Source organism: Paramisgurnus dabryanus, chromosome 21 (genome assembly GCF_030506205.2).
Source record: "Paramisgurnus dabryanus chromosome 21, PD_genome_1.1, whole genome shotgun sequence".
Classification (NCBI taxonomy): domain Eukaryota; kingdom Metazoa; phylum Chordata; class Actinopteri; order Cypriniformes; family Cobitidae; genus Paramisgurnus; species Paramisgurnus dabryanus.
The window spans coordinates 15,657,047-15,684,256 of record NC_133357.1 but is presented as its reverse complement, the minus strand read 5'-3'; the positions used below and the strand labels follow the sequence as shown (position 1 = coordinate 15,684,256).

General features: G+C 40.7%; 1 protein-coding gene across 2 annotated transcripts in view; it reads left to right on the top strand.

Annotated features, from left to right (window-relative positions):
* The window catches only part of rerea (arginine-glutamic acid dipeptide (RE) repeats a), a 137,991-nt gene that overhangs the window by 38,243 nt on the left and 72,538 nt on the right, over positions 1-27,210 (top strand). The window lies entirely within an intron of this gene.

Below are 27,210 nucleotides of genomic sequence, written 5' to 3'. Positions count from 1 at the left end.
GCTAAGGTGGTGATGGTGGGGGGTAGGATGCAGGGCAGGCTATGACAGCCGCGGGAGCCGAAGGGGGGGGGGGTGCGTGCGTGCGTGCCAGAGCCCGGGCATCCAAGCAGCCTGTAATCGGATTGCTCGGAAGAGTGCTGAGGGCAGCAGTAGTCTGCTCTTACCCAGAATAACATATAGTATGTTTTGTGATTATCTTTACCTTGATTAAGTGCAGATCCCGGGGTCTTTGTCTGATGGCTGTAAATGTCAAGAGGGAAGACAAGGACACCAGTGGCCCTTCTTTTCCTTCCCACTCAAGTACTTTATCCATCTAATTAATCAATGCTCATCTGTGTTGTTGCTTGTAAGATGGATTGGATACCGGTTGGCCTGTAAGTGCTAGGAATGTGCACGAGCGATCGATTAGTGGAGTCATTTATGCATTATTTATGTTTAAAAAGATAAGTGTAGATTGTTAAAGGTGGCTTATTTTCGAACCGTTATTACAGGGATGTTTTGTAGCCTGTTTTGTTTTCATTTTGTTGAATTTCTGTACCTATGGTTCTTTTTCTCATTATTTTTAACAAATGGTTATTCTTTCACAGTATTTGACAACGATAAATATGATTAAGCTGTTCGGTGGAGGCTGACTTTCTGTCACTTTATAGATCATCATACTCCATGCTTTACAATCTTTGACTGCTATTTTCTATTCATAGCTGTGTTTGTATCATCCTTGATTGTCTCAAATACATTAGATTTAACAAGATTGAGCACTGCTATTACTATGAATAGAGGACAATGCAATGCTCAATATGGACTGGAAGTCCTGCCTTCTAGTTAAAAGAACCAATCACAATATAATAAACAGTGATGTTTCTCTTGGGGAGAGGCAAAGTCACAAGAGGCGTTGCCAACCTATAGCTAAAATGACCTCAATTAAAGGGGCCATGGCATGAAAATCTGACTTTATTTTAAGTGTTATGATTGGGTCCCCAGTCCTTCTATCAACCTAGAAAATGTGAAAAAGATCAACACAGTATCTTAATTTTGGTAAACCATTTACTACAAGCACATGAAAAAATAGGTTGTTGAAATTTGGCGCTCTATATGATGTCATAAGGAGCTCTTATTATAATAATACCGCCCCTTAATCTGCACTGTCCAATCACAGCACTGCCATATAGTGCAGAGAGAGAGAGAGAGAAAATAATTCACAGCACAATTGAGTTTCAATTGCAACAAACCACCGTTATTGTGATCAGTGTTTGCACTTCATCCACTTATTTGCATTTTAAAGGACACACCCATAACGGCACATTTTTGCACACACCTACAAAGTGGCAATTTTAATGTGTCATAATAAATTTTCTGTGGGGGTTTTTGAGCTAAAACTTTACATATGTGCTCTGTGGACACCAAATATTTATTTGACATCTTAAAAAAGTCTTGTGCCATGGCCCCTTTAAAAGTGATTTTAGTGCAATTTGGGCTTAGAAACAAAAGTTATGGTACAGTTATGGTCAGGTTTTTATTATTTCAATGTTTTTTTAATTTTAGCACACGATTTAAAGATATGTCTTTTCCAATTCAAGTAGATTGATCTTGAGTCTTTTATTACTGAAATAACTGTGCAGACATGTCCGCTTAGTGGTACGACTTTCCAAAAGGGACTACTTTGATTGTAACAAGCCAATGTGTTTTTGGCACCCTCTTGTACTTGAATTTCGCAAAATTTACACGTATTTTTATAATTATTCAATTAAATTTCCTAGAAATCACCCCTCAAAAAATAATTCCAAAAAGGTGATGTTCACCACTACTGAAATGCGTGTAGCGGACATGCTGTTAGAGCCCAGGCCCTCACCTCTCTAAATGCTCGCTGTCACCCCTCTCTTCTTAATTGGGACACGAGCATCTGTCCACTGAAATAGTGGTCGATTGCCCTGACCCCCTCCTCACTCCCCTCATTGACATCCCTTCTCCTTCATTCTCTCTCTCTCTCTTTCTCTCCCTTAATTCATCACTGGGTTCGTTTCATTCATTGTACGGAGCAACTGTGATCTTTGAATCCGGGAGAGGCCATAACAATAAATGAGGATATTGGCAGGTTCCAGCATTAGCAGATTTACAAAGTGCTTCTACATAATAAAGTCAATTCATTACATGCGTGATAATCATGACTCTCTGGAGGACAAGTTTTTTTTAAAACACTAGCTTCTGTTTCATGCCACGTGAGCCTGGCTCTCATCGTCCGATCCCAGCGACCCTCTTCTGCCCTGAGCCGAGGAAATTGCCTCGCTCCTGACAAAACAACCTCATTAATATGGTTCTCCTCTAGTCTTAAGGGTCGAACAACGTCACCCCATGTACTTTATCTAATGACCTGGGAATCCAGTTAGCACCGGAGAGAAACCTGCTTGCTGCAATCAATCGCTCCGCCTCTTCTTAAGCATGAGATCTTTTTGTGATGTGTGTGCGCTCGGGTAGCGTGTGCAGCAGATCTTCACGCTGTCACAGTGATGTTTCCACCCCTCACTCAATCAAAATCTAACCATTAATCGACACGCTTTTCATTCAACCTTTCTTCTTGCCCTCCTCACTCATATGCATATACTGAGAGCCAATTGCTGTTTAAAGGGGTTTAAAGATGTAAAAGGACAGGTGCGTCCAGCCTTGTTTGTGAGCGCACGTCTTCCCCAACACACACACTGTGATTGTCACAGATGACTGAGCTTCTCTCAGCTCATGTAAACCATTCTCTGGTAAAGACTGAATAATGGAGGGACACAACGGGGTGGGATAAATGTGTATATGTCCTGTCTACCATTTCTCATGCTTGCACAAGCGCTCACTAATTTCCGTAAGGCAATAGACCCTTTTCACATTTTTCTCCGTGAAGGCGTAAACACCGCAATGGCCACTGGCGTGTATGTGTCTTTGTCGCATAAGGATTTGCAGACCTTTATGTTTTTGCAAGCACAAAGTGTAATAATATAATTAACAGAACAAAATAACTGGGAAAGAAAAACAATTATCAAACAAATAAACCTAATAAAAACGTTAATGATTTTTCTTAGCGATAGGCCTACTATAATAAATGAAGTCTTGAACACCTCATAAAAATACTGCAGTTCTATCAACAATAATGTAAAATTTGGTTTATTTTTTGGCCATTTACAGCGAAAACACATTCACCTTAGCAGCGTCATGGGGCTGTTTACACTTGGTATTAAGATGTGTTTTCATCGATCGGATCACAAGTGGACGAGAGAGACACATTACGTTTACACCTGGTATTTAAATCCGTCTCTTTTGTCCACTTTCCACCGCTTCTGTCCTGAAAACTGTGAGGGGGTGGTCTGTGAGACGGTGGGCGAGTCTCTCTGCTGTCATTCAAACACGAGCGGGAGTAATTATGAATTTATATGGACGCAAACTAATATTATGGCGGAGTCCGCTGCTTGTTTAGCAAGTATACATGCTGCACAGAGTTTTGTACGCGTGTATGTAAGAGCTTTTTCTGAATTTCAGCGCAATTGATGAAATAGGATTGCGCAACTTTCACGCTTTCAAAACGAAACTACGGAGAACACCCGCAGTAGTTTTATCAATGAAAGGCTAAAAATAGCGCTGTTCACCTTATGTTCACGCCAGAAGAAAAAAAAAAGACGTAAAATTTGTGTTTAATACCTCAGATTAGATAAATGGGCGGAGAGAAGGCGGTCGCGTGTGGCTGTTCGAACACATTCAACCACATATGCGTTCCGCAACTCCAAAGCGATCCGATCGAAAGTGGTTTCGACTACCTCTGGATGTGGTTGAAAGTGGTCGAAAGTGGACGCGTTCAAAACGTTTTGAACACCGTTTACACCTGGCATTAACGTCGTCCACTTGTGATCCGATCGACGAAAACGCATGTTAATGCCAAGTGTAAACAGCCTCATAGTGTGCGTTTAATCCAACTTTGACAACTTTGGCTTAAGTGTGAAAAGGGTCAGTTGTTTGAAGTTGGACTGAGTTGTGCTTTTAATGAATCAGTTTGTTCAAAATGGTCTATAATTTACGCTTGCCAAGCTCCAAATGCATTTACAACTTGGCATTGTTTGCTGAATATATAAAATGGGTATTTACTTTGGTTGTAAATGTAACTGCTTTGTAATCCATCAGTTGCGTGGACTTGTTGCTGCATTTGCTAATAATGCTTCACACAAAGTGTGAAAAAGAAAAAATATGTAGTTTAAATAAAAAACCAATTTGACTGCCAGTTGATAATATAGTAGCTATATAATTTGACACCGTGTTAGTAGTTGCATTTATTTCAAGTGTGATAATGGACTGTTGTTAACCCAGCACCATTTTGTGCCTCACATCTGTAAGAGCCAGCATTGCATGCTAATTTCAAGGACGTAGACACCCTCAACACATTTATTTTTTAGCTTCAACCCATTAATGTCGTGGATAAGATGTACAATGCATTAATGTGATGAGAGCGACACGTTTAGTGAGTGTGTATTGTTAATAAGCAAAACAGGTTCTCTGTTATACAGTGATTCGGTGTGTGAATTGTTATAAGAGTCGTGTCGACACTAGATTGGCTGAAAAACAGTGCCTTGAGACACTGGAAAAAGCTAAAGTGAAGCAGAGAGAGAGAGAGACAGCAAGAGAAGGATCTCTAAGGGGTTGCTCAGACACAAAGACAATTCACCACTGAATCGATCATAAACAGCACGAGTCTTTCTCCCCGAGTCAATCGTGGTCTCCGTGTCTTGCCTCTTTGTCTCCTCCTGCATCTCTCACTTGTTCCTCCTGTTAATTTGGGCTGGCTGCATATGCCCGATGACTGACACTGTTGTTGTCGGTATGTTGCCGCCGCACCCTTCCCCCATCCCCGTGGCTAAACTAATTTGCTGATATTGGCCAGCTCAGCTGCAGCCCAGCGCTGGCTCTAATGGAGTGATTGCTGCTCGCCTCTGGGGGCTCGGCCGCGGGCAGAAATGCCCTGCTCTTCCTGCTGTATTGGTGCTTATGGACATTTAATTAGGTGTGATGTACAATACAATTATCAGAAAGGAGTCATGATTTCCAGTGAAGCACGGGCAACAGGGCGGAGTAAAGAAGTATGAACGCATGAGATCACAAACAGGCTTTTTATTTAAGTGGCTTAAGCCTGTTTTTCTGTGCAGCTTGTGTATACGAGTCGCTGAAGGTTGGGGAAGTCATGACACGATGTGACTAATGCGTGTACTTGCATGAAAGCTGCTCGTGTTGAAAAGCTCTGCAGATTTCAGCAGCATCTAAACAGCCATTGTTGTCAACGTTATTTGTGGCACCTGCAAGTTATTTATTTTGCCCATTTTTGCCTTTATTGGATAGAAAGTAATTAAGGAGATGACAGGAAAGTGTAGGGTGAAGAGACTGGTAAGGGATTGGCATAGGACCTCAAGCCGGGATTCGAACTCGGGTCGGCAGAAGTGTGTCTGCACCATGTGTTGGAGCGCTGTCCACTACACCATTGGCTCCGATGGTTTTAACTTTTTTTTACAAATTTGGGGTCAATTTAACCTATAAAAAGTATTTTTAGGCGAGCATGTGCAAAGGCCTTTCCCTAGAGCGTGTCATTCTTTAATGGTTTTTATTGTAAAAGAGTATAGTTTGTTTTACATGTACACGAACGTACACGTACGGTCGAACACACAGCCTTGCAACGTGTAGTTTATTTGACTCCTGCATGTACACAGATGTTTAACGCATGCGCATTGTAACCAAATGCAATGCATCTTCTTGGCAACATACTAAATTCTATTGTGCGCGCATGCATGAGCTACGCATACAAAATATGCGCTTTGCAAAAAGCATATGGATAAAATATAAAGATAGGTTTAAGGCGGGACTAGTGCGGCCATATTGACCGCTACATTCTCCCCCCTTCATAGCAATAGCAGTGACGCATCTTGTTAGTATTAAATATATTTGAAAATGTCTTTGTTTGACCCAACCATGCATTGAAAAAAACAGTATAAGCAAATTTAATCCCAACATTTGCTGTTGTCCATATGTTACCCAACCATTGGTTAAAATAACCAAGCATTTTTGAGTATAGTCTATGGCTGCAACGATTAATCGTGTAAATGTGCGTTTTCTCAATTAATGAATTTTAATGAATTACAGTGAAATCCCGGCGCATCCCAAAGCCAAGGGGCGCGCTCGTGCAGAAACTCTCTTTGTGCCACAAAAGTAGCAGCATTACAAACGCTATTATAAAAAAATGCTGGGTGATTTGTAATGCATAGTGGTGTCAAATTTTTTTTGAAAAATGAACCTAGAAAATGTGAAAAAATTTATAAAACACAATTATTGGTTGCAACAACCCAGCATAGATTAACTTAAACCCAGTTGGGTTTGTGCCTTTTTGACCCAAACATAGGTTGAAATAAAAAAATCAACATTTTTAGAGTACTTACATTTTACAAATGCTAGATTGTTTTAACTCATGGTTGCATTAAATATGGACATTTTCCAAACACATTTTTACTGTAAAAGTTTGGGCCTCGTAATGCAGTTTTTCCTCACCCCGTTTGCTCATTGAGCTGGGCTATACATAGACCCTTAATGATTCACTTGAAACAATAGCACAGTGGATGGCAAGGACGCTGCAATTTGATCCGGCCCTGCATTGACCCATGCTTCGAAATGGCAGTTAACGCAGGCTATTGATTATTAGCAATGCGGATATTGTTGATTAGGGAGTGTGGTTTATGCGTTTGATAAGCCCGGTGCCAGCCCTCCCGAAGCCGAATTAAAGGACAAGTTCGGCATTTTAGACTTAAAGCCCTGTTTTCAGATTGTTTATGGTCAAATAGAATGGTTTTGACTGAAATTTCGACATTTTCGGCTGCCCTGAGAATTTTCGCGTGTTTGTGTTTCAGCTCAGACCTCTATAATGGCTTTATAGGTGCACTGGAACAATCCTTCCTAAAATGCATTAAACTTTTGTTTACAAAGACGTGAAACTCACCGAGTGGTCAGGGGTGTTCACTGATATGCTCACACAAAAATCGCTGCAAAAGACGCATTCCAACAGCTGTTTTAGCATTCGTTGTTAACTTGTGGACCTATTTCCCCAAACGCCTCACACCCGTACATTCTTCCGCTTAGAGCTTGAATAATAAACACTCCAGCCCAGGTGGTGGCGCTAATCCGCCTTTGCCAATTGCAAGAATAGAAACAAAGTTCCCGGCGCGGAGTAATACCGTACCTCACAGGACGTCTAATACAGTCAATGGAGTTGGTAAAAACTACGATAAAACCTGTTGGAATGCGTCTTTTGCAGCGATTTTTGTGTGAGCATACCAGTGAACACCCCTGACCACTCGGTGAGTTTCACGTCTTTGTAAACGAAAGTTTAATGCATTTTAGGAAGGATTGTTCCAGTGCACCTATAGACCCATTGTAGAGGTCTGAGCTGAAACACAAACACGCGAAAATTCTCAGGGCAGCCGAAAATGTCGAAATTTCAGTCAAAACCATTCTATTTGACCATAAACAATCTGAAAACAGGGCTTTAAGTCTAAAATACCGAACTTGTCCTTTAAAGGTATTAGATCCTGGGTTCACGTGATGCAGATACCCTTCCTTCGTAATTCACTCCTGATGGTTTTTGTGCCTATCGCAGAGCCCTCGAAAGCTAATGATTCAAAGCCTTAATTAAAACGCCTTCATGAAGATGCAAATATGTGCATGCACGCGTCAACAAGCATAAAAGTGGGTTTATGAAGAGATGCGCATTGGGCGTACGCTAAACCCATGTGGATACAACAACACGGATATCCACAAATAAGAGCATTAACGCTAATGTAGAAATACTTTTGCATTCGTCATTCCTTCGTCCGCGTAAACAAGAGTAGGAATTAAACTGCCTGTAGAACATTAGAAGTGTAATAATGGCCACGGTCTCTATTAAATGCCCGCCGCAGCTCTGATTAAATCCTCATGGGTGGGGTACGTAGGTTGCCTCATCAGTCCAAGTGCCACTACGTTGCACACACACATTCTCCTTCTAACAGGAACTCCTCTCTCTCTCCCCCTTCTGCATTTTAAAATGCAATTATGGATCAGTGAGCAGCACCATCAGTCGGCGCTCTTGTTAATATTTATTGAGCGAAGCTGCCATCTTTACATCAGGGAGCCCACAGTCATTAAGAGGGGCTGCGTGGACACGGGCGGCTTTGCGTTTTCTATCTCTTTCTTTCTCTCCTGCGAGTGTTACACTTGATGTGTTCGCCTCCCACATCCCCTCCACCCCCATCAGTCCTCTGCCCGCTCAGCTGATGAAAACGAGCTGGCACATTTGCATGTATAAATATGCAAAGGTGCATTGCTCACAAGTGGCCCCTAGGTTTTTGTTGTGCCGTTATTGTGTGTGGCTCCTGAAAAGTGCCTCAGGGCTGCACCGGCAGCTAGAGAACCAGCATCGCACGCACTTCACTGAGGGAGCGCGTGATTGAAACATCCCTGCTCGCGCTTTGTCTGCAGGGTAGCTTGTGTAGAGTAGGCCGGGAAAACAGAGCGGCTACAGGTTTAACAGCGAGCGGTGAAGGAGACGTGGAGGGGTGGTGCTTTTGTCAAGCTAGCAGAATGACATCACAGGTCTATATTCAGAAGTGGCAGCAGTAATATGGCTAAACATGCTAAAGCATGCGCTTTTTCCCAATGGCCTTTTGAAGCAATTAGGGAGACCAAATTGGTGTTTTTGTATGCATAACACCCCCCTATTTTTTGTATAAATATTTTTTGTGAATTGGCTTTTCATCGGTTTGATGTGACAGCCTCTCCCCCTCCCTGAATTATTTAATGCTAATGTTTATTTAGGCGAAACCTGACTGTAAATCCCCTACGCATTAAGACACTGTAAGTAAATCTGCTGTGAAATGCCGCAACTTAATGGCCGTTTTGATTAATGTTCTTGAATGAAGTGTGGGGCTGGGTTTTTTTCTCCCTCCCTCCAGTACACTTGAAATTCCACTAAAGGAAACATTAATGCTGCTGGTGGTAATGACATTAGGTACTTAGCACTGTGCAAAATACACACAGCCCAGCCTGTCGCTACTTCCAAACGGGCATCTCTCCAAAACCAATTGAAGCTTTGTTTGTATCGGTTTGTCTTTCGGTGCTTTTTAAAAAACAAAAAATGAACGCTTTCTACTTCATCTCCATAGGAGAACGTTTTTGCAGATGGTAATTGAAGGCACACCAGAAAATGTATGAAGGCAATTCATATGTCTACTTTGAAACAATGGTAGACTAATAAAAGAAAGATCTGGGGAGAATTACAAACGTTTTTTTTTTCAGATCAGTTTTTTGTTTCAACATTACACCTTTCTCTCTATCTTTCCCTTATCCATTTACCAGTCTGTGCTTTCAGTAAACGCTACTATGGAAACCAGCTGTGTGGCCGAGGGGAAAGGTATAAAAGAGAACAAGAGGTAAAATCAAAATGGAGGCGTGTGGGGTCAACAATGTAGTATGGGTGCTCTGGGTAGTGATTACATTGCCAGATGGAGCTTGCGAGACTGCTAGGCAGGAGATAACATTTTCATAAGATACCTGAAAGCACAATCAATAGCAGCTCCTTGACGGCAAGACTAAATTATTAAACAGAGCCTTTCTCGACACATTTCATTATCGCGACGTTCCCTTCCCGGACCGCTGCCGCCGCCGCGCTGGTGGCGGGGTGGGTATTTGTCAAGTATTTTTATGCATTAGAAATCATTTGGGTCTCGGCGGAGGGGCTATGTTAATTTCACTCTCCTCATTCGAAATCGTCGGAATTTGCCTCAGAGACACAATGGCGTTTTTTGGCACATCACAGGCAAATTCCCTCTTCTGATGTCTTCACTAGCTTCTGAAGCTGGGAACGCTGAGACCTGGCATTCAACCCAACTGTTTCATCTGGGAAAAAGGAAAGGCAAGCTGCTCTATCTTTTGTACGCTTTGATGTCAAAGAGAGAAAAAAAATACAGATACCAACACGAAGGGAATGTTTACACTTTCACAATCACAGTGTAATAAAACAACTATTCCATTGATGTGATCCTCGGGATTTTAATTACTATTGAAAATGCGGCTTGATGTTTTGGAATTGATTTTTCCACCCACAAAGATTTTCGAGCTGATGAAATTGAAAGGATTTTTCTTAACGCAGATAAATTTTGTTTCCGAATCCCCCCCAGACACCGGTGTCGTTTTTATTCCCTTGCTGGATTTCCTGTTCTTGTTAACTAAAACACTGTAATTGATATTTGCCTTAAAGTAAACCAGAAATTTGGTTATTGTTCTGTATTAGCCAAGTGCCTTAAACAGTCTTTGTGCAACCAATATTTATTGCAGTAACCCGATTCTCCAAACACATGTGCTTGGCCTGGCTGCAATATAATTGGATCTCTCTCTCTTTATTTTTCTTTCTCTCAGACTCACAGCACCTTACGCCGTTTCTTTCTCATCTGTCTTTCTTCCTCTCCTTTTTCCTTGCTATTCTAGAGTGTCTCAGAGCTGCTTCTCAGTTCACCTAGTGTAATTTCCATCTTGTCCAAAGTGTGACATGCCAATAAAAAAAGCTGTGGAAGTGCAGATTTACAGCGGTATCGAGTTCACATGCTTCCACCGGGTGGCTCTCTCCATTAAAGAACACATGTTGCAAATTAGCTCTCATAGAAAAAAAACACTGGAGGGAGTGGGAGGGCACTCGGTCCCGGGGAAAATGGGAAATAAGGCGCTAGAAAATTCCATAGCCCTCCATTCACATGCCTCTTAGGTTATTTCTTCTTTTTTTTCGTATGCATTTAAACTATGTTTCATCATCGAATTTCCTTTATATTGGAGCTTTTTGTTATGGGTCGTGCTGTGTTTGCATGAATGACTTGAATGCTTCCACTTAGCTTGAAAAGAAGTATTAGCGTCTTAGCCTGCAGGTAAAACCGCAAGATAATGCTCACATGTATGGTGCAAGTGTGTTGTAAATAAGCAGGGCTACTGAAGAGTCCTGTCAGGCTGTGGCGGTACCGGAGGGGGTGGAAGGTGGATGCTTGTAAAATCTGCCACGTTACACGTCGAACCCACTAGGGCTAATAGATGTCTTTTCATCGAAGAAAATGATCTTAAGCTGCACTGTTGATGTAGTACAGATTTCCACAGCATGTTCTTCGCATGGGATTTCTCTTGTTGTGTGTTTGCTTAGAGCGGAGATGTAATGCACCGAGCAAGCATTGGGTGAAAATAAGTTCCCACGGTAATGCACACATTGACTCTCACAATCATTTTTATTAAAGCAAATCTGATTATTTGAGTTGCATTGACTTGCCAGAGAACAGGCAGGAAGCTTTGCATTCGTTTTCATTTCTTTCATGTTTCTTGATGCGTGCTGTGACCAGACTCATCCAAGCTTTGGCAAGAACAGCACAGAGGGCAATGAAGTGCTCAGGCTAACTGAGACGCTAACCTTGGGCTATTGAACTTAACATCCCATTTATAGGCTGTCATTATGCCTTAGCCATTTGTAGCAGAACAGCTCTTTATAGCTTTAAGAAAAAGTAATGAGATAGAAAGAAAGAGTGTACCAGATCATTTTCTGCACACTTACATGTCGAGAATGTTTGTTTTCCTTTTTCTCTCGCCATTTCTTTTTCAAAAGCCTTTACCGCTGCCTGGTGGTATTGATAAATGTCTGCCTGTGGGCATGCTGGAAGAGGAGGTGATGTTCTCCATTTGTAATGGGCAGGTATGTCCGCGGCTGATCCGTGCTGCTGAGGAGATACATGCCACTCATCCCTGCTGCTCAAGATGAAATGGGCTGATTTAATGTGTAGACCTGCCTGGAAGGTGATATGGAGTTTGTGTTTCTGTGTGGGTGTAGCTGAGACCGATTAGGACCCCAGTACATTTGTGTGCACGTGTGACACGTGTGCTCACCAACATCTCCAGTGCCACTCAAAAACGAGCGAGCCGCATAGACACGCAATCCTGCGGCAGAATACCAGTCTTCAGTTCTGCACACCTAGGTGAAGGATTTCCTGCTTGCAGTCTTTCACTGTCTGTTTTTCTGACCTGATGGCTTAGGAATGAGTGGGCTGAGGTCAGTTGCATGTTAGGAAATGCCAAGCACATTATAAGACCTGGATTAGCGGTTGATATGGAGGAAAAACCAGGGCAGAGATCAGGGCACGGGTGTGTGTGAGGATGAATAAGATGGCCATTAATACTAAAGTGGCGCCTTTTATTCAGAAGCATGAGCTTCTCATAAGGTGACCGTTTTCAGTGATTTCCTAATAAAAGTTTAATAAATTTGGATGTGATGGATTTCGCTCGCAGCTTGATGTAGGCCAGACGGAGTACTGTCTGTTTTGGCATGGTTTTCTCATTCATTTAGATAAGATGAATCTGTTTCCTGATAAATAATTTAGATTGTGGTTTATTTGAGCTTGTTGTCTTTGCTGTGCCAATACAATCATGCATTGTGCGTAACATGTTAGCTATATACATCATTATTACAAGGCTCGTTGGAATGCTTGATTTTGATTGGCCAGTTTGCAGGTTTTTTATTTCCAGATAACTGCTCAAAATTTATAACACATGGTAACGTAGATCTGCAATTTTTTTTTTTGACAGGTTCAGTTTAATTTTACACAAAAAATAAATGTATAAATGTCTATTAGTAGCATATGACAATTATATTTACAAATGATTCAACCAAATAGTGTGTTCTTGCAAATTTGAACGTCTTATATTAAAAATGAAAGTAAGCGATTTTCCTCTCGTAAGGTCTGCATTCGTTTTAATGAATTTTTAATGTTCTTTACCTTACTTATGAGGTAGATATCCATGTAATTAGCGGGATGTTTTATGCATTAAGTTAGTGTATAATTTTCTAGTTTAATTAGAAACAGACCAAAGCTGGCAACGTTGATGTCTTTCTTTGTTCAGTCGAGAAGAAATTGTTTTTTGAGGAAAACATTCCAGGATTTTTCTAATTTAAATGGACTTTAATGGACCCCAACACGTAACAGTTGTTATGCAGTTTAATGTGCGTTTCATATTTGTAACACTTTCTCGTCTTTCCACGGCATTACGGAGAAAGACGAGAAGTTTAAAAGTGCATTTTTTTTTACTTATCTAGCGAAACGATTGTAATTTTTGACAAGAAAAGACCCTTATGCCTCATAAGATCATTTAGAGTCCTTTGAAACTCTGTCGAATCTGCAATTTTAAACTGTTACGTGTTGGGATCGATTTGAAGTCCATTAAAATTAGAAATTCCTCAAATTCCTCAAAAAACATAATTTCTTCTCGACTGAACAAAAAAAAGACATCAACATTTTGGATGACATGGTGGTGAGAAAAGTATCTGGATTTTTTTTTTTTTTAAATGGACTAATCCTTTAAATTTAAGTACAATGTTGTTACAATTTTAAAAATAAAGTTGTGATTGCTGAGTTAGCGCTATATGCTAGTTAATGCTATATGTTAACGTTTAGGCTGAAGTTCTTATATTGACTTTACAGTTTACAGTGTGCAGGTCCATACTGAAAAAAACACAAACTTACCACTTAGGAACGTCCATTAACAATCTCCAAACAATTGATTATTCCTCAAATTCTGTATTTTCTTCAGGCTCAAACATAAGATCTGTTTACACACACAGAGCTACTGAAAGATGCTGCTCTGTGAAACAGCCAATCAGAGCAGAGCTCTACATTATTATTCCCTTTTAAATAAGCTAATAATTGACCATTTCATTCTAAGGTCTAATCCTAGGGTTGTAAATGGGCATGTAAACAGTCTCTGGACTTTTTTAGCATTTAATAAAACCACACACCTTCTATGTAGATATCCGAGAACAATTTAACAAATTTATTTCGGTGCATTCTTTGGCACCTTTAATTGTGGTTGGAAAATTATGATGCATATGTTGCAAAGCCGTAGGCAGCAATGATGAATGTATCCGGTGACACACTGCCATATTATTTTTGTCTATAGGAAATGTACATAGAGAATATTAAATGTTGTAAAACAGATTTTGTTTAGTGTACTTATAGATGCGCCAGTGGGATAGAGGGAGGATGCAGAAACAGATTTCTCTAAGAAACTGAGATCAATCTTCTGTTTGAGGAAGCTGATGTGTATATACATTAGTTCATCTCGGGCACAGTTGTAAACTGCTGTCATTTTGATGCCACAACTCTTAAATTTTTTTTTAAACGCTCCGCTTTTTTCTTTCCTTTACTGTTCCAAGGTCAGTTTAGAGTTGATAGTGGCAGAGAAACCTTTGTAAAATTTCTGTGTAGCACATCATCCAAGCAGGTTGACAGCACAGAGGAAGCCTCTATCTACGTTTCAGTGTCCCTCACACACACATGCGCACACAAAGGCATATCTTATGGTGCTGTATAAAGGCCAATTGATTATATCCACCGCTGGGGCAGCAGGACAGGCTGATGGTGGAGTGTTTGAAGAACGGAGGCGCTAGCCAACATCTCAGAAGCCGGGAAACCCTCGCTGAGATGTTCTGAGCAGTGGGCCAATTTAGTATTTAAAAGGTGAGCTCTCTTTTAGCGGCATGGGAAGTTGAAAGGGCTGGTGCTGGCGGCTCAGCTTGCCTCGGCGTGAAAAGCCTGGCCGCTACAGCTGCCTGCCCACTGTAATTAAGTGTGAACTGTTTGCTGCCACAAATGGCATTTAAATGCCAAGTGGTAGCCAGAGCAGGCATAATATCAGGAGTTTATGGCTTCAACCTTGCCTTTTTACTATCTATCTTTTCTGTGCTACGGATGAATTGATGGAAGGGGTTTAGTGTACACAAAGGTTTACAGAAGAGAGGTGGAATACAGAAAGGAGCGAGTCTGAGTGCACTTCGTAGTCTCCGGTGATGTGAGGCATCGACACGTCGTAACGATCCAAGCCAAAGCTGTCAAACTGCTCTCACTGGCAGCCATTAGAGAACAGCGACTCTTTATCGCATGTGGGTGGGTGGTTGACATTTAAACATGAAAATTTAGACAAGGCACGAGATTGTACAGTCGTACTCCTGACCAATATTGTCTTCTGCGTTGCAGTTTGACTGATTTATATGCGATTTCATTATGCCAGTCACTGTATTATTCAATGGCACATCTTATGTGTCATGTAGTTAGGCTCAATCTGTAGCAAAACAACTCATGGCATTCTGTAGTCGTTATTATCCTGGAAAGATGAATTACATCCGAAGGCAAATATTTTGCTTGAAATGGCATTTGTATCCCATTTTACAATTTAAGGATGTGCACAATGACACACAGAGCTTGTATATAGTGCGATATTTTTTTCATGTGAATACAGCAATATTGTGTTGGTTTATGTGTTTTTCTAACCAAATATACTTATTACCCATAGTAGGGCTGCTACTTATGGGCAAAATCATAATCACGGTTTGTTTGTTTTTACGCGGTGACTTTATTTAACCTTTTATCTAGTAAGTGTAACAATAGGCTACTCATATCAAAGCAGTAGTGCCTTTGAAGTGTCTTACAAAAACATGGATCCAGCAGCACACAATTAATTTTTTAATCGCACAATAATTGTTTTACCCCCATTATCTTGTTTTTGTAATTGTTTGAATTAGAAACGATTATTTGCACAGCCCTAACCTATAGCTAACTCTTAAATGTAATCCAGTCCTTGAAAAGCCTGCTAAAGTAATTTTTTGTGATTAACTGTTTTTTACATCTTTACTATTGAGTGAGTAAGGTCACATTTGAAATTAATTTGAAATTGATGATCAAATTTTAATGCTAGCGATCTCATCATTAGTTGAGACTTAAAGAGCACCTATTTTATTGCTAAAAAAGATGTTATTTTGTGTATTTGGTATAATACAATGTTTTCCTGTGGTTTTATGGTTAAAACACATTATTTTCCACATATCGTACATTTTTGTAGCTCCAGATTTCACTCTCTTCCTGAAACGCATGCATTTGAAAAGCCCTGATTGGCCAGCTAATCTGTACGTTGTGATTGGTCTGAGTACCTCTGACGTCAGCCGCAAATGTGACGCTCCTTACCATGTTTGAAAGATTCGGTCAAAATGCAATGCTAACAGGAGTTAACTTACAGAGTCCAAAGGGAGGAATTATGATAATGTCGGTCTTGTCTACATCACCATTCTTAGGAAGTAAACTGTTGCCTACAATCCGTGTGTTTGTTATAGTCCTCGAAAAGAGATTTACGTTGGAGACGATAACTCAAGTCAGCGTTTACTTTGTGTATTGTACCTTTTGCATATCGTTAACATGTACTAATACACACTTACACACTAGGGCTGGGACAACGCGTCGACGTAATCGACGACGTCGACGCAAAAAATACGTCGACGCAAAATATGCGCGTCGATTCGTCAGACCCAAAAAGGCGGCGCAGTAGTATCAACGCGAGTGGCTTCAGTCCACGCCGGTTTCACACAGCAAGGGTGAGCAGAGCCTGCGGCCGCGCGGCGCGTGGTTTTTTCAGCGCCCATGTTAACAAGCATGCACCCCGCCGCATGAGCAGCGCGAGCTCGCGGCTCGAAACGGATATAAACGGAGGTCGGAGCCAGCCGCAAATACTTGGGTGGCTCTGTAGCAACAGTGCTGCAATCGTTTCTGCGTGGTTCTGCTGCGCTGCTCACGCTCAATTAAAGTGAAAGTGCTTTGTTTATGGTTTAAATGCTCGTGAATTTACGCGAAAACGTGTCATTTTACCATAAAATCATGAATGTGATGCCTAGTGTGTTTTAAACAGTCATTTGAGCAATTTAACAGAAAGCAATGAAATATGTCACTGTTGCCAGAAGACTGCGCTTTCATTCACTCTCTGTCCAGCAGTAAATGAGTCCTAATCTATCTTAACAAACTTAAGAGAAAGGGATTTAATAATATATGTGCTTCTTAAGTCTATAATAAGTCTATCTTAAGTTTATATCTGTCATTAAATGGACTAGAACAGCACGAAAACAATGTGGATTAAACAAATCTAGTTATAAAAATTACACAGACCATCAAAAGGCACATTGAAGAGGTTTTGCTCATAAATGCATGTAAAATAAAGTAATTTGAACTTGAGATTTTTATACGGTTACTTAACTGCACAGTATGCACTGCAAATGCTTTATTGAATGCTACCTCTGTCTAAGAATGCATTATTTTGCACTTGTATAGTCTTTTTATATTTTTAAATTTTAAGAGCAATAAAGATATATTGAAATGTTTACATTCAGATATGTAAATCAAAATGTATAACTTGCTATTAGTTAATTAATGGGGAGATAATCGAGAATCGAATCGAATCGAATCGAAGTCGAATCGGACTGACAAAATGAATCGTTAGATTAATTGATGCATCGAAAAAATAATCGCTAGATTAATCGTTAAAAAAATAATCGTTTATCCCAGCCCTATTACACACCAAAGGAAACGTAAGATCGTGAATCGGACAATAGCTGCTCTTTAAAGGGATAGTTCCCCCAAAATGAAAATTCTTTCATTTACTCACTCGCATGTTGTTACAAACCTGTGTTAGGGATGGCGAAAACGAAAAATGTTCTTGACCGGCCACCGAGCCTCATTAGCCGGTTGAAACCGGTTAACCGATAGGCCTATTAGTTTAAAATATGCTATGCTATTTAAAATAACAGCCATTTCGAGCCGCGCCTGCAATTTCGCAACTCGCATCTCTCTGCACTCTGCCTCTGGCTCACACACACAGAGACCTCACAACACTTTTTAAATCCACTACAGCGCGAAACATGAGTCCCGCAAACGTGGTGCCGTGCTTAGTTTCGAAATAGTTTAGGTACTAGGTGATCGCGTTGAACTTGAAAAAAAAGGCGTTTGTGAAGCTCATTTGAAAATTGCCGCGGCTCATTTAAGAAAATGACAGCTCCGAAGAGACTGCGCTTTAGTTTGGGGTAGTAATAATAAAGACACAGGATGATCATCATCACCTTTTCTGTTACCACTGAAATATAGATGTAATGTATTTCCAAATCTAAACCCATCTTATGCGGAATGTTGCCTAATAGACTGCAACACGTTAAACCAATGGATTAAACGGGAACCTTCAGAATGTGTAAAAGACGCACCGGCCAAAGCAGGTCTCGCACTGTGTATGTTCTAGAACAAATGCAGCAAAGATATTTAATGCTAATGTATGAGGCATATAGGCCTACGCTGAGTTTTATTTATTTATGATGAGGTGCGTTCTAATTAACAATGCAATGCAAGTGAACGCGCCGTGCCGCCGCCTACATGCACGGACCGGTAATTATATACTCTGCTATATTTGCTTTTTATTTATTAAATAAATGCATTTGGTTGATGAAACATTTATTAAAATTAAGATACAATTTATACAAAACGAAATTCACTTTAAAGAAATGCTTTCTACAAAGCAAAACTTAATTAAGTGGTAAAAATCATGGCTGAGGATTTACAAAAACAAAACTTACTCTGCACTTTACTGTTAGCCTAAAAGACACAAATGTTAATAATTTGGAATACAACCAGGAGAGAATTTAATTTTAACTAGATATGCAATTCCCAAGGAATTACCAGTGCATGAAAATGCAAAAAGTTGATTGACAGAAATGTAAAAGAAATTTAGTCTAGTAGTTTACCTGGCTGTTGACATGTTTTAGTGTGAAGCTAGCATGATTTAAAAAAGTTATCATGATGAAATATGATGCTAGCATGATTAGCATGATTCAGCATGACGTTAACATGATGCTTGCATGATTAGCATGAAGCTAGCATGACTAACATGAAGCTAGCATGATGCTAGCATGACTAGCATGAAGCTAGCATGATGCTAGCATGATTAGCATGAAGCTAGCATGAAGCTAGCATGATAAGCATGAAGCTAGCATTATGCTAGCATGATTAGCATGAAGCTAGCATGATGCTAGCATGATTAGCATGAAGCTAATATGATGCTAGCATGATTAGCATGAAGCTAGCATGATGTTAGCATGATTAGCATGAAGCTAGCATGATTAGCATTATGCTAGCATGATTAGCATGATGCTAGCATGAAGCTAGCACGATGTTAGCATGATTAGCATGAAGCTATCACGATGCTAGCATGATTAGCATGAAGCTAGCACGATGCTAGCATGATTAGCATGAAGCTAGCACGATGTTATCATGATAAACACGAAGCTAGCATGATTAGCATGAAGCTAACATGATGTTAGCATGATTAGCATGAAGCTAGCATGAAGCTAGCATGACTAGCATGAAGCTAGCATGAAGCTAGCATGACTAGCATGAAGCTAGCATGATGCTAGCATGACTAGCATGAAGCTAGCATGATGCTAGCATGATTAGCATGAAGCTAGCATGATTAGCATGAAGCTAGCATGATGCTAGCATGATTAGCATGAAGCTAGCATGATGCTAGCATGATTAGCATGAAGTTAGCATGATGTTAGCATGATTAGCATGAAGCTAGCATGATGCTAACATGATTAGCATGATGCTAGCATGATTAGCATGATGCTAGCATGGAGCTAGCACGATGCTAGCATGATTAGCATGAAGCTAGCACGATGCTAGCATGATTAGCATGAAGCTAGCACGATGCTAGCATGATTAGCATGAAGCTAGCACGATGCTAGCATGATTAGCATGAAGCTAGCACGATGCTAGCATGATTAGCATGAAGCTAGCACGATGCTAGCATGATTAGCATGAAGCTAGCACGATGCTAGTATGATTAGCATGAAGCTAGCATGATGTTATCATGATTAGCATAAAGCTAACATGATGTTAGTATGATTAGCATGAAGCTAGCATAATTTGCATGAAGCTAGCATGATGCTAACATGATTACCATGAAGTTAGCATGAATTTAGCATGAAATTAGCATGATCCTAGCATTATTAGCATGATGCTAGCATGATTAAGATGATGTTAGCATGATTAGCATGAAGCTAGCATGATTTAGCATGAAGCTAACAAGATTTAACATGAAGCTAACATGATTTAACATTAAGTTAGCAAGATTTATTATAAAATTAGCATAAAGCTAGCATGAAACTAGCACGAAGCTAGCATGACTTAGCATGAAGCAAGCATGAAGCTAATATGACCCAAAGACCCAACCCCCATGTCTCTATGATGTCCGGATCCAGAGATATAAGGCTTTGTTTATGTTGCTAGGCTGCTCATATTTGGTTGCTAGGGGCGTGGCTTAATACCTCAATAAGGATGGTGAGAGACTGATTGGATGCCTGAGTAAAATGAGCCCACCCCCATGTCTCTGTGACACTGTGCTGCAAAGATATCCATCTGGGCATTTTATAATGGCAGTCTATGGGAGATGTTGCTAGGGTGCCCAAAATGGTTGCTAGGGGCGTGGCTTGATAGCTCAATAAGGATCCTAAGGGACTGATTGGATGCCTGAGTAAAATGAGCCCACCCCCATGTCTCTATGACACTGCGCTGCAAAGATATCCCATCCGGGACGTTTTTAGTTCCTTATATGGGCATGATTCCTGCCCCATTATAAGTCTATGGGGAAATTTGGGGACCTCTTACACCCCAGGGGTACAGCTTACACCCCATTGTGAGGTATGTTCTTACAGAGCCTGCCAGCCTCTTCAAATGTGGCAAGTCACAAGTTTCTGTGAAATCCTAGGTCTGAGCTACGACTCCTCAAAGTTTGTCCCAATGTTAAGTCTATGGGATTTTTCGGCTGCTTTTTCGCCCCTGGGGCGAAGACCGTACCCCCGATCGCTTATAAAAGTCATAGCACACTATTCCCGAATAGTCCGCACGTTTGAGAGTTTGAATGAAGTTTCTAAGTTAACCGGTTCGAGCCGTATTAATTGCGGAAATTTGGTTGGAAGAATAATAATAATAACTAGATATTAAAGTTTGAGGACAAACTTTATGTTGGCTTGAAAAAGCGTAGCCTGAACATTTAAAATGGTTTGACAGAAGTTTATTTTAGTAGGCTATCTGGCTGTTAGCATGATTAGCATGAAGTTATCATGATTAGCATGAAGCTAGCATGATTAGCATGAAGCTAGCATGATGTTAGCATGATCAGTATGAAGCTAGCATGAAGCTAACATGATTAGCATGAAGCTAACATGATTAGCATGAAGCTAGCATGATGCTAGCATGAAGCTAGCATGATTAGCATGAAGCTAGCATGAAGCTAACATGATTAGCATGAAGCTAGACTGAAGCTAACATTTATTCCGTTGCTAGGGTACTAAGTTTGGTTGCTAGGGAGAAAATTGGCATCCCATAATGATCAACCTTCAAGCCACAAGTAAAACGGTCCAACCCCCGTGTCTCTATGATGTTCTGAAGCGGAGATATAAGGCTTTTTTTATTCTGTTGCTAGGGTACTAAGTTTGGTTGCTAGGGAGAAAATTGGCATCCCATAATGATCAACCTTCAAGCCACAAGTAAAACGGTCCAACCCCCATGTCTCTATGATGTTCTGAAGCGGAGATATAAGGCTTTGTTTATTCCGTTGCTAGGGTACTAAGTTTGGTTGCTAGGGAGAAAATTGGCATCCCATAATGATCAACCTTCAAGCCACAAGTAAAACGGTCCAACCCCCGTGTCTCTATGATGTTCTGAAGCGGAGATATAAGGCTTTGTTTATTCCGTTGCTAGGGTACTAAGTTTGGTTGCTAGGGAGAAAATTGGCATCCCATAATGATCAACCTTCAAGCCACAAGTAAAACGGTCCAACCCCCGTGTCTCTATGATGTTCTGAAGCGGAGATATAAGGCTTTGTTTATTCCGTTGCTAGGGTACTAAGTTTGGTTGCTAGGGAGAAAATTGGCATCCCATAATGATCAACCTTCAAGCCACAAGTAAAACGGTCAAACCCCCGTGTCTCTAAGATGTTCTGAAGCGGAGATAAAAGGCTTTGTTTATTCCGTTGCTAGGGTACTAAGTTTGGTTGCTAGGGAGAAAATTGGCATCCCATAATGATCAACCTTCAAGCCACAAGTAAAACGGTCCAACCCCCATGTCTCTATGATGTTCTGAAGCGGAGATATAAGGCTTTGTTTATTCCGTTGCTAGGGTACTAAGTTTGGTTGCTAGGGAGAAAATTGGCATCCCATAATGATCAACCTTCAAGCCACAAGTAAAACGGTCCAACCCCCGTGTCTCTATGATGTTCTGAAGCGGAGATATAAGGCTTTGTTTATTCCGTTGCTAGGGTACTAAGTTTGGTTGCTAGGGAGAAAAATGGCATCCCATAATGATCACACTTAAAGCCACAAGTAAAACGGTCCAACCCCCGTGTCTCTAAGATGTTCTGAAGCGGAGATAAAAGGCTTTGTTTATTCCGTTGCTAGGGTACTAAATTTGGTTGCTAGGGAGAAAATTGGCATCCCATAATGATCAACCTTCAAGCCACAAGTAAAACGGTCCAACCCCCATGTCTCTATGATGTTCTGAAGCGGAGATATAAGGCTTTGTTTATTCCGTTGCTAGGGTACTAAGTTTGGTTGCTAGGGAGAAAAATGGCATCCCATAATGATCACACTTAAAGCCACAAGTAAAACGGTCCAACCCCCGTGTCTCTACAATGTTCTGATGCTGAGATATAAGGCTTTGTTTATTCCGTTGCTAGGGTACTAAGTTTGGTTGTTAGGGAGGAAATTGGCATCCCATAATAATCAACCTTCAAGCCACAAGTAAAACGGTCCAACCCCCGTGTCTCTAAGATGTTCTGAAGCGGAGAAATAAGGCTTTGTTTATTCCGTTGCTAGGGTACTTAGTTTGGTTGCTAGGGAGAAAAATGGCATCCCATAATGATCAACCTTCAAGCCACAAGTAAAACGGTCCAACCCCCGTGTCTCTATGATGTTCTGAAGCGGAGATATAAGGCTTTGTTTATTCCGTTGCTAGGGTACTAAGTTTGGTTGCTAGGGAGGAAATTGGCATCCCATAATAATCAACCTTCAAGCCACAAGTAAAACGGTCCAACCCCCGTGTCTCTAAGATGTTCTGAAGCGGAGAAATAAGGCTTTGTTTATTCCGTTGCTAGGGTACTAAGTTTGGTTGCTAGGGAGAAAAATGGCATCCCATAATGATCAACCTTCAAGCCACAAGTAAAACGGTCGAACCCCCATGTCTCTATGATGTTCTGAAGCGGAGATATAAGGCTTTGTTTATTCCGTTGCTAGGGTACTAAGTTTGGTTGCTAGGGAGAAAAATGGCATCCCATAATGATCAACCTTCAAGCCACAAGTAAAACGGTCCAACCCCCATGTCTCTAAGATGTTCTGAAGCGGAGAAATAAGGCTTTGTTTATTCCGTTGCTAGGGTACTAAGTTTGGTTGCTAGGGAGAAAAATGGCATCCCATAATGGTCAACCTTCAAGCCACAAGTAAAACGGTCCAACCCCCATGTCTCTACGACACTCTAAAGTGAAGATATTCCATCTGGGACGCTTTTATTCCCTTTTATGGGCATGTTTCCTGCCCCATTATAAGTCAATGGGAAATTTTGGGGGCCTCTTACACCCCAGGGGTACAGCTTACACCCCATTGTTAGGTATGTTCTTACACAGCCTGTCAGCCTCCTTAAATGTGGTAAGCCACACGTTTTTACAAGTTTCTCACTCGCAGCTAAGACCCATCAAAGTTTGTCTCAATGTTAAGTCAATGGAAATTTTGGGGTGTTTGAGCGCCCCGTTTAGGAATTCGGAAGGTCCCATCAGTTAGAAAAGATATAGCACACTAAGTCAGACCAGTCTGAAGGTCTGTGGAAAATTTGGTGCATGTAGCTTGAAAACTCTAGGACGAGTTAGTGTCAGAAATTTTGGGGTAGAATAATAATAATAACTAGATATTAAAGTTTGAAGACAAACTTTATGTTGGCTTGAAAAAGCGTAGCCTGAACATTTAAAACGGATTGATAGAAGTTTAGATTAGTAGGCTGTCTGGCAGTTAGTATGTTTAAGTATGAAGCTAACATGATTAGCATGAAGCTAGCATGAAGCTAACATGATTAGCATGAAGCTAGCATGATGCTTGCATGATTAGCATGAAGTTAGCATGATGCTAGCATGATTAGCATAAAGCTAGCATGATGTTAGCATGATTAGCATGAAGCTAGCATGATGCTAACATGATTAGCATGAAGCTAGCATGATGTTAGCATGAAGCTAGCATGATTATCATGAAGCTAGCATGATGCTAACATGATTAGCATGAAGCTAGCATGATGCTAGCATGATTAGCATGAAGCTAGCATGATGTTAGCATGATTAGCATGAAGTTAGCATGATTAGCATGAAGCTAGCATGATGTTAACATGATTAGCATGAAGCTAGCATGATGCTATCATGATGTTAGCATGATTAGCATGAAGCTAACATGATGCTAGCATGATTAGCATGAAGCTAGCATGATGCTAGCATGAAGCTAGCATGATTAGCATGAAGCTAGCATGATGTTAGCATGATTAGCATGAAGCTAGCATGATGTTAGCATGATTAACATGAAGCTAACATGATGCTAACATGAAGCTAGCATGATGCTAGCATGATTAGCATGTAGCTAGCATGATGCTAGCATGATTAGCATTTAGCTAGCATGATTAGGATGAAGCTAGCATGAAGCTAGCATGATTAGCATGAAGGTAGCATGATGTTAGCATGATTAGCATGAAGCTAGCATAAAGCTAGCATGATTAGCATGAAGTTAGCATAAAGCTAGCATGGTGCTTGCATGATTAGCATGAAGCTAGCATGATGCTAGCATGATTAGCATGAAGCTAGCATGATGCTAGCATGATTAGCATGAAGCTAGCATGATGCTAGCATGATAAGCATGAAGCTAACATGATGTTAGCATGATTAGCATGAAGCTAGCATGATGGTACCATGATTAGCATGAAGCTAGCATGATGCTAGCATGATGCTAGCATGAAGCTAGCATGATTAGCATTAAGCTAGCATGATGCTAGCATGATTAGCATGAAGCTAGCATGATGCTAGCATGATTAGCATGAAGCTAGCATGATGCTAGCATGATTAGCATGAAGCTAGCATGATTAGCATGAAGCTAGCATGATGCTAGCATGATTAGCATGAAGCTAGTATGATGCTAGCATGAAGCTAGCATGATTAGCATGAAGCTAGCATGATGATAGCATGATTAGCATGAAGCTAGCATGATGCTAGCATGATTAGCATGAAGCTAACATGATGCTAACATCAAGCTAGCATGATGCTACCATGATGCTAGCATGATTAGCATGAAGCTAGCATGAAGCTAGCATGATTAGCATGAAGGTAGCATGATGTTAGCATGATTAACATGAAGCTAACATGATTGGCATGAAGCTAACATGATGCTAGCATGATTAGCATGAAGATAGCATGATTCTAGCATGATTAGCATGAAGATAGCATGATTCTAGCATAATTAGCATGAAGCTAGCATGATGTTAGCATGATTTACATGAAGGTAGCATGAGGCTAGCATGATTAGCATGAAGGTAGCATGATTTAACATGAAGCTAGCATGATTAGCATGATGCTAACATGATTAGCATAACGCTAGCACTATTTAGCGTGCAGCTAACAAGATTTAACATGAAGTTAGCATGATTTAGCATGAAGTTAGCAAGATTTATTATGAAATTAGCATAAAGCTAGCATGAAACTAGCATGAAGCTAGTATGACTTAGCATGGAGCTAGCTTGAAGCTAACATGACCAAAAGACCCAACCCCCATGTCTCTATGATGTTCAGACCAAGAGATATAAGGCTTTGTTTATTATGTTGCTAGGGTGCTCAAATTTGGTTGCTAGGGGCGTGGCTTAATGCCTCAATAAGAATCCTATTAAGACTGATTGGATGCCTGAGTAAAATGAGCCCACCCCTATGTCTCTATGACACTCTGGTGTAAAGATATCCATCTGGGCTTTTTATAATGGTAGTCTATGGGAGATGTTGCTAGGGTACCCAAAATTGTTGCTAGGGGCGTGGCTAAATAGCTTTGGGGCGATCCTAAGAGACTGATTGGATGACTGAGTAAAATGAGCCCACCCCCATGTCTCTACGACACTCTAAAGTGAAGATCTTCCATCTGGGACGCTTTTACTCCCTTATATGGGCATGTTTCCTGCCCCATTATAAGTCAATGGGAAATTTTGGGGGCCTCTTACACCCCAGGGGTACAGCTTACACCTTAATGTGATGTATGTTCTTACAGAGCCTGTCAGCCTCCTTAAATGTGGTAAGCCACAAGTTTCTACAAGTTTCTCACTCGCAGCTATGGCCCGTCAAAGTTTGTCTCAATGTTAAGTCAATGGAAATTTTGGGGTGTTCGAGACCCCCGTTTAGGAATTCGGAAGGTCCCATCAGTTAGAAAAGATATAGCACACTAAGTCAGACCAGTCTGAAGGTCTGTGGAAAATTTGGTGCATGTAGCTTGAAAGCCCTAGGACGAGTTAGTGTTTATAATTTTGGGGGGAGAAAAAGAATAATAACTAGATAGAAAAGTTTGTTGACAAACTTTATGTTGGCTTGACAAAGCGTAGCCTGAACGTTTAAAACGGTTTGATAGAAGTTTAGTTTAGTAGGCTATCTGGCTGTTAGTATGTTTAAGTATGAAGCTAGGCTGATTTAGCATGATGCTAACATGATTAGCATGAAGCTAGAATGATGCAAGCATGATTAGCATGAAGCTAGCATGATTCTAGCATGATTAGCATGAAGCTAGCATGATGCTAGCATGATTAGCATGAAGCTAGCATGATGCTAGCATGATTATCATTAGTTTAACATGAAGCTAGCATGATGCTAACATGAATAGCATGACGTTAGCATGATGCTAATATGAATAAGCATGAAGCTAGCATGATGCTAACATGCATTAGCATGAAGCTAACATGAAGCTAGCATGATGCTAAGATGAATTAGCATGAAGCTAGCATGAAGCTAACATGAATTAGCATGAAGCTAGCATGATGCTAAAATGACTTAGCATGAAGCTAACATGATGCTAACATGAATTAGCATGAAGCTAGCATGATGTTAACATTAATTAGCATGAAGTTAGCATGATGCTAACATGAATTAGCATGAAGCTAGCACGATGCTAACATGAATTAGCATGAAGCTAGCATGATGTTAACATTAATTAGCATGAAGCTAGCGTGAAGCTAACATGAATTA